The sequence below is a fragment of the Chiloscyllium punctatum genome, chromosome 6 (genome assembly GCF_047496795.1).
Source record: "Chiloscyllium punctatum isolate Juve2018m chromosome 6, sChiPun1.3, whole genome shotgun sequence".
Lineage (NCBI taxonomy): Eukaryota > Metazoa > Chordata > Chondrichthyes > Orectolobiformes > Hemiscylliidae > Chiloscyllium > Chiloscyllium punctatum.
The window spans coordinates 112271596-112278959 of NC_092744.1; the positions used below are offsets into that span (position 1 = coordinate 112271596).

General features: G+C 40.8%; 1 non-coding gene across 1 annotated transcript; it reads left to right on the top strand.

Annotated features, from left to right (window-relative positions):
• Positions 1–302: 302 nt before the first annotated feature.
• trnai-gau (transfer RNA isoleucine (anticodon GAU)) lies at positions 303–376 on the top strand. Its single transcript has one exon. It is a non-coding gene; the product is annotated as a tRNA-Ile (tRNA).
• The last annotated feature ends 6988 nt before the right edge of the window (positions 377–7364 follow it).

Below are 7364 nucleotides of genomic sequence, written 5' to 3' on the forward strand. Positions count from 1 at the left end.
AATCGTTGAAGGTACGTTTCGACAGATGAAATTTGTCAACGTGACAAGCTGCAGCTGAGCTGGTGGCGTTGCAACTGAAATTGCATGCGTCCGGACACTGTGCTTAATTTTAGATATCAGAGCAAATGGTTAACTCGAGTATGCGCGTTCGGAAAAGTCAATGTATTTTTTGTTGAAAAGCTTTGCAACGAAAGGAAATCCTTCAGACTATCGTGCGATCAATAAGAAGCAGAAAATGCAAAGCAGCCGTGGTTGTGAGCACCGGCAATATAGGCATTTGCTTTCGCCATGCTGCTGGCGTTCGTCATTTAGCTCAGTTGGTTAGAGCGTGGTGCTGATAACGCCAAGGTCGTGGGTTCAATCCCCACACTGACCACATGTAGCGCTTGTGTGGTTGTTGTGTTGCCAAACAATGCGCTCCACAAAGCTGGAAGCGCCATCTATTCCATCAAACATTGGACAGGGTTAGACGCACGACTTTATCGTTTCACCTGCACTATCATAGAGCCATTAGGTATGGACAGCACTGAAAACACAGTCTTCGGTCGCACTCGTCCATTCCGAACAGATATCCTCAACTGATCCAGCCGCGATTGCATGCACTTGACCCATTTCTCTCTCAACCCTTCCTATTCAAGTACACGTCCAGATTCCTTAACAGTATTGGAATTTTACCATCCATCACCAGCTCGTCTGGTAACTTATTCCAGAAACGCACCACCCTCTGCGTACAACCGTTGCCCCTCACTGCCTTTCGAATTCTCACCCTCCCACACCAGATTTATACCCTCTGGTTCTGAACTGCCCACCTGAGCGAAAGGAACTTGTCTATTTACCCGATTCATTCCCATCATGATTGAAAAACCTCCGTAAGATCAGCTCCCAGCCTCTGACGCGCCAGGCGAAATAGTGAGCGAGTGTTCAGCCTGTAAACGTTTGCACCTTTTCCATTTTCAAATGTAGGGTGTAGGGGCATGCTGTCTGAAGCAATCATTTTAGCAGCTGACCTGTCGTGGACAAACTCTGCAGGAAGGCCTGATAACTTGCTAAATATGCGGTCAAACGAAGATTGCATAAGCAACATGAGTCATTGAGCAAAACGTGCAATTGACTTCTGAGCTGTTGCTGACACCAAAGCAACTGCGTCGTTCGGGAGCAGAAAGAACCCCACTGATAGATTACAATTCCAATGCATTTGGCGTAAGGTTCGTAGCAGTTAATCAGCAGCACATAACCCTGACTCCAAAGGTCTGTGAGTATCCAGAAGAACAGTGAGCGATCGTTGAAGGTACGGTTCTCCAGACGAAATTTGTCAACGTGAGAAGCTGCAGCTGAGCTGGTGGCGTTGCGATTGAAATTGCATGCGTCCGGACATTGTGTTTAATTTTAGATATCAGAGCAAATGGTTAACTCGAGTATGCGCGTTCGGAAAAGTAAATGTTTTTTTTTGTTGAAAATACTTCAGACTATCGTGCGATCGATGAGAAGCATAAAATGCAGAGCAGCAGTGGTTGTGAGCACCGGCAATTTAGGGATTTGCTTTCGCCGCGCAGCTCTGCTCTAACCAGCGCATGTTTAGTGTGGGGATTGAACCCACGACCGTGGCGTTATTTGAACCATGGTCAATACAGCGGAGCTAACCGACCAACACGTTCGGCTGCGCGAAAGCAAATACCTTTATTGCCAGCGCTCTCAATCACTGTGTCAAGGATTCCTGCCCGCGGGGAGCCACCAGGCACTCTTGATAAACTTTGAGATGGGACCCTGTAGGGAAGAGGTAGTCTTTCTAGTAGTTATGGGGGCAGCAAGGTCGTCGTTGAATTTTAAATCAACAAAGTAGGAATGTCAACACAGTCAATTACTGTTTCCGGGGTTAAAGGGGAAGGATTTACTGTTCCAGTATTTGAACCTATGATCATAGAAGGACCTAAGGATACAGTTACTGGGGAACTGTTGTATATCCCTGATATAGGAAGTAACTAACTCGGGAGAGATTTAATTACCCTCTTAGGACCGGAGATTGGCATTCAGGAAAAATAATTAGTTGTACAAATGGCAATGTTGACAGAAGATGTGGAGAGAGAGGAAGACTCTATTATATGGGCTAGAGAAGGGAATCGTGGAAAAATACAGATCCGTCCCAGAGAAATAAGTTGAAAAAGGAAAGGGGATGTTGTTTATGAGCGACAATATCCCATTTCCATAGAAGGTAAACGAGGACTGCAGCCAGTAATTGAGGGGCTAGAGATGGCCTGTTGGAGCCATGTATGTCTCCTGAAAATATCCGAATTCTACCAGTGCGTAGATCCGATCGAATTTATCGATTGGTACAGGATTTGAGAAGATTGAATTGTACGTAATTAAGTATGATCCCTCATGACCACAATTTAAAGGATGCCTTTTGGGAGGAAAGTAGGAATTTTTTGCCTTTGAATGGAAGATCCCAAAAAAGGACAGAAACAGCAATACCGGTGGACCGTGCTCCGCCAGGGGTTTACGCAACCCCCGAATTTATTTGGACAGATGTTAGAACAAATATTGGAGAAATTTAGCAGCCCCAAACTCTGTTGCAGTATGTAGACGACCTCTTAGTAACAGGAAAAAGAAGAGAAAGAGTAGTAGAAGCACCGAAAAAAAAATGAATTTCCTTGGTCAGCAGGGACTGCGTGTATCTAAAAACAAATTACAATATGTGGAGCGAGAAGTGAAATACTTGGGACATTTAGTTCGTGAGGGAAGCGAAAGGGAAGCCTGGAATAATAAAGGGAATAGTGGGGATTCCGCTGCCCAGGAATAAACGGGAATATCATAATGTTTGGGGTTTAATGGGATATTGCAGATTGTGGATTTATTCTTATGCACAAAAGACGAATAAATTATATCTCAAACTATTAGAGGAGGAACCAAAGTGTCTGAGTTGGGAAGAAGAGGAAAAAGAACTATTTAAGAATTCAAAAGAGATCTGATCCATGCCCCCGTGTCAGCCTTACCTTCTCGAGAAAAACCTTTCCATCTCTTTGATACCGTAGATAAGTGAGCGGCTTTGGGAGTATTAACCCAGAGGTGGGGAGGAATGAAACAGCCAGTAGCATATCTTTCGAAGCTATTGGATCCAGTATCACCGGGGTGGCCTGAGTGTGTGCAGGCCGTGGCTGCCACTGCACTGTTGGTGGAAGAAAGCAGGAAGCTTATACTTGGGGGACCCCAAATAGTAAGCACCACACAACAAGTGAGAACGATCCTAAACCAAAAAGCTGGGTGATGGTTGACAGACTCACGGATTCTGAAATATGAGGCAATATTTGTAGAAAAGGATGATCTAGTGTTGGTCACGCATAATTGTTCAAATCCAGCTGCCTTTCTTTGGAAAGGAGAAGGAGAATCTCCTCAGAATCCAGAGCACGACTGCCTTGATTTTATAGAATACCAAACTAAGGTCTGCATGGACCTGAGAGATGTTCCGCTTCATGCAGGAGCCGAACTTTTTACAGACGGATCATCCCATGTGACTGAAAGGAAAAGACATAATAGGTATGCAGTTGTAGATGGGATGAAAGGTAGTGTGGTAGAGGCAGGAAGGTTGCCAAATGGGTGGTCAGCTCAGACCTGCGAACTTTATGCATTGGAAAGTGTCCTTAGGGCGTTAGAAAATAAAGAGGGAGCAGCATACAGTGACTCTAAATATATATTTGGTGTTGTGCGCACTTTCGGAAAGATATGGCAGGAAAGAGGACTGATCAATAGCCGGGGAAGGAATTAGCACATGAGGAGTTGTTTAAACGGGTCTTGGAGTCCCTATTACTCCCCCGAGAAATAGCAGTGGTGCATGTAAATGGTCATCAGAAAGGAAATGAACCAGAAGTTAGGGGGAATAGATTAGCCGATGAACTGGCTAAGGAAGCAGACCTGGACCCACAAGGAGTGGTGATTCATTCCCTAATACCTACTGTCCCTGATCCCCGGAAGCTCCTGTATTTTCTGAAAGAATTGAAAAAGAATTGAAAGATTTTGGTGCTGCAAAAAACAGCAGATGGGGATTGGAGGTTATCTGATGGAAGGGAAAATGATAATGTGAGAAATTATGGCTGTCCGATATCAAGTCAGCCATTGGGGAGTACAAACAACGTGTCTTTTAGTTCTTAGGGAATTTGGATGTAATGGAATATATACAATTGCTAAACACATATGTGATGATTGTTTCATATGCAGAAAGGTAAATAAGAAAGTCTTGAGAAAACAGACCCCGGGAGGAAGAGACCCGGGATTGAGACTCTTCCAGAGTATACAAGAAGATTATCCTGAACTATCCAGAGTAGGAAGACTAAAATATATGCTGGTCATAGTAGATCATCTGTCTGGTTGGGCTGAGGCATACCCCCGAGCTCCTGCCACTGTGAGTGTGGCGTGTAAAATAATATTGGAGCACATAATTCCCCGATATGGGCTAGTGAACCATATAGATTCCGACCAAGGAACTCATTTTACCTCTAAAGGGGTAAGGAAAGGGTTGGGAATTTTCTGGGAGTTCCATACTCCATGGCAACCACCATCATCAGGAAGGTTTGAGAGAATGAACCAAACACTCAAATGACAGCTCTCTAAATTGATAATAGAAACCAGACTCCCTTGGACCAAATGTTTACCTATAGCTCTCTTGCGAGTACAAACAGCCCCAAGGAAAAATTTGGGACTATCCCCTATGTAATCATATTTGGATTACCTTACCTGGGAATGAACGGAGAATTGACAATTCCCGAAACTAAAGACTTGTTCTAAAGAAATATATACTGGGCTTGTCCGCCTCTTTGTCTCTCCTCAGGAAACAGAGTTTATTGGCACAGACTCCACCCCTTGAATTCACCGTTCATCCCATCCGGCCAGGAGATTGGGCCTTAGTAAAATCGTGGACAGAGACTAAATTGCAGCCGGACTGGGAATATTGTTCGCTAAACAAAACTGACAATTTTTTTTTAACTGTTGCATTTAAAACTTACCTTTAACTATCAATTGTCAATATGTAAAATATCTCAATGTTACTGAAATCAATGTTCAAACAAATCACTGCACATAAAGCCGCACAAAGATCTTCATGACCATCTGATTACTGTTCAGTGGAATAATCACAGTAAAATTTTATTGTTTCTGAGATCAATCCCCACTATCACAGTAAGGATCTGGTTATCATTCTCTTCAATAAATGCAATCGTTGTCCTGTGGTATTTCAGTTCAGTCGTTATACACCATACTGGTTGTGCAAACCATGGTTATTCTTTATTATGAAGGGCCAAGGGTTCTAACGGCAAGAAATGTTCGATCTGATTTGATGCATGTTCTCAAACAAGTTTTCACTATAAATATTGCAAAAAATGTGTTTATTTGGTCTTGTTCAACTGCTGATGCTAACATTTTCAGTTCATGTTCATTAAGCATATTTGGAAAAAGTGAGGAAAGCTGTGGTGTTGCAAAAGTGCAGGCACATTCAAAGAGCAGGAGTATCGAAAAGATTCCTGATGAAGGGCTTATGCCCAAAACGTCGATTCTGCTTCTCCTTGAATGCTGCCTGACCTGCTGTGCTTTACCGGAACAACGCTCTTGCCATTAGAAATATTTGACTGAATATTCAGAAACAATACTAAAAGTTACCTCTGCCAATTTAATTTACTGTGCTTTCTATTGACTGAACTTTTCATGTTAATTGCTCCTCTTTTTCTTCTTAAATCTGATACAAATTTCAAAATACAGAACACATTTTAATTCACAATAATTATAAATTTACATTCTCGACAAGAAAACCAATGGAAGGTGATATAGAATTCTTGAACAGCTTACACATTTGAATGAAAAAACAATTCCTTCTAAAAACTGTTTCCACATCTGTATCTTTTTCTCAATTCAATAATCCTGCAAGTTTATAATTGTCAGTTGATCTCTCTGAATGAGTACTTAATCAATGTCAATGTAACAGCTGAAGCATTAACAACAGATTGATAACTGGGTGTTAAAGACCTTATTTGAATCCAACGAATGTTTGGTATTTACTAGAATTCCACCAGAAAACATTCTTGAATCATAATACAAGAAGTGAGATATGTAAGAGATGTGCAAACCTTATTTTTAAATGAACAAACTCCAATATTTCCAAAGCATTTCATTCTTACGGTCAAAATGAACAGGTGAATGGAAAAATAAAAACAAGTTTCTGACAATTCATAAACTGAACAACAATTACAAATTCACTTTGATCAAAGGACAGAGTAATATTTAGATGAATCACAACATTTAGTTACAAAGTAGGTAATCAGCTGACCGACAAGTAATAGGTGGTAGCATTTGTTAGTTTACTGAAGGAGCTATCAACTGTATTTCCAACTTATAGCACGAGATAATAATGTTTAATGTGTTTCAATTGTTTGAACTTGCCCCTTTGCAACAAACAAAAATCAATCTCATTACTTAGATATCGTAATCTTTAATTCTGCAACATTTTCAAATATTCTCCAGGAACGTATAGGTGACAGAATTAGATACAGGTATCCCCATTATCTGAAAGTAAAGCGTTATTATGAAACCTGACATAAACTGAAAAGGCGTAGATCGAAGAAGCATTAATTTATATGGGAAACACCTCCCCTTTTCTTCGTAAAAGTGAAAATCCTCTTCAGATTTCTTTCTGTTAGAGAAAACAGGGACAGATGTAAATCTTTTGTCAAAGCAAAGTGGCTAAAGCGAATTTTCCAACACATATTTCTTGGTAACCTGATACAAATAAGTATCAGATTTTGTGATTATTGATATAATAGATAAAAGCAGATCTAATGTTGGATTGAAAAGCAATTCAATCTGTGCTTAGGTACTCTCTAATCACCATTCAGAGCAGCTCCTGATATATTTGTGTTGAAGGTGTGATTTGAAACCTTCCCTCGGGTCTAGTAATAGAGACACTGCCACAGCTCCACAGGCTCCTTTCATAATGTTCCCACTCAGGACGGCAGGACAGCAGTATTATGTTTAATGTGGCTTCTCAAATGAAAACTAATCAACTGTTTATTGTAGTAATTCGAATGGAAATTAATTAGGTAGTTTCTGTGTGTAATGGACTGGAAATTAAACAATATTTTACAATAACAATAGAATGATGGAATGGTGGATTTAAATAAACAGGAATCTCATTACAATTCTTTGAAAGACAAATTGACAAAACTGCGTGATCATTGTACTTTAATTTTAAAAATGCATCAGTCGTTCAATGTGAATATTCAGCCGAAGAGAAGTTCCCTTCCTTTCAACAACGTACAACTTCCACAATTTCAAAATGAACACTCAGTGATAAAGGAAGGAACAAACAGATGCTAATTCTATTTTCT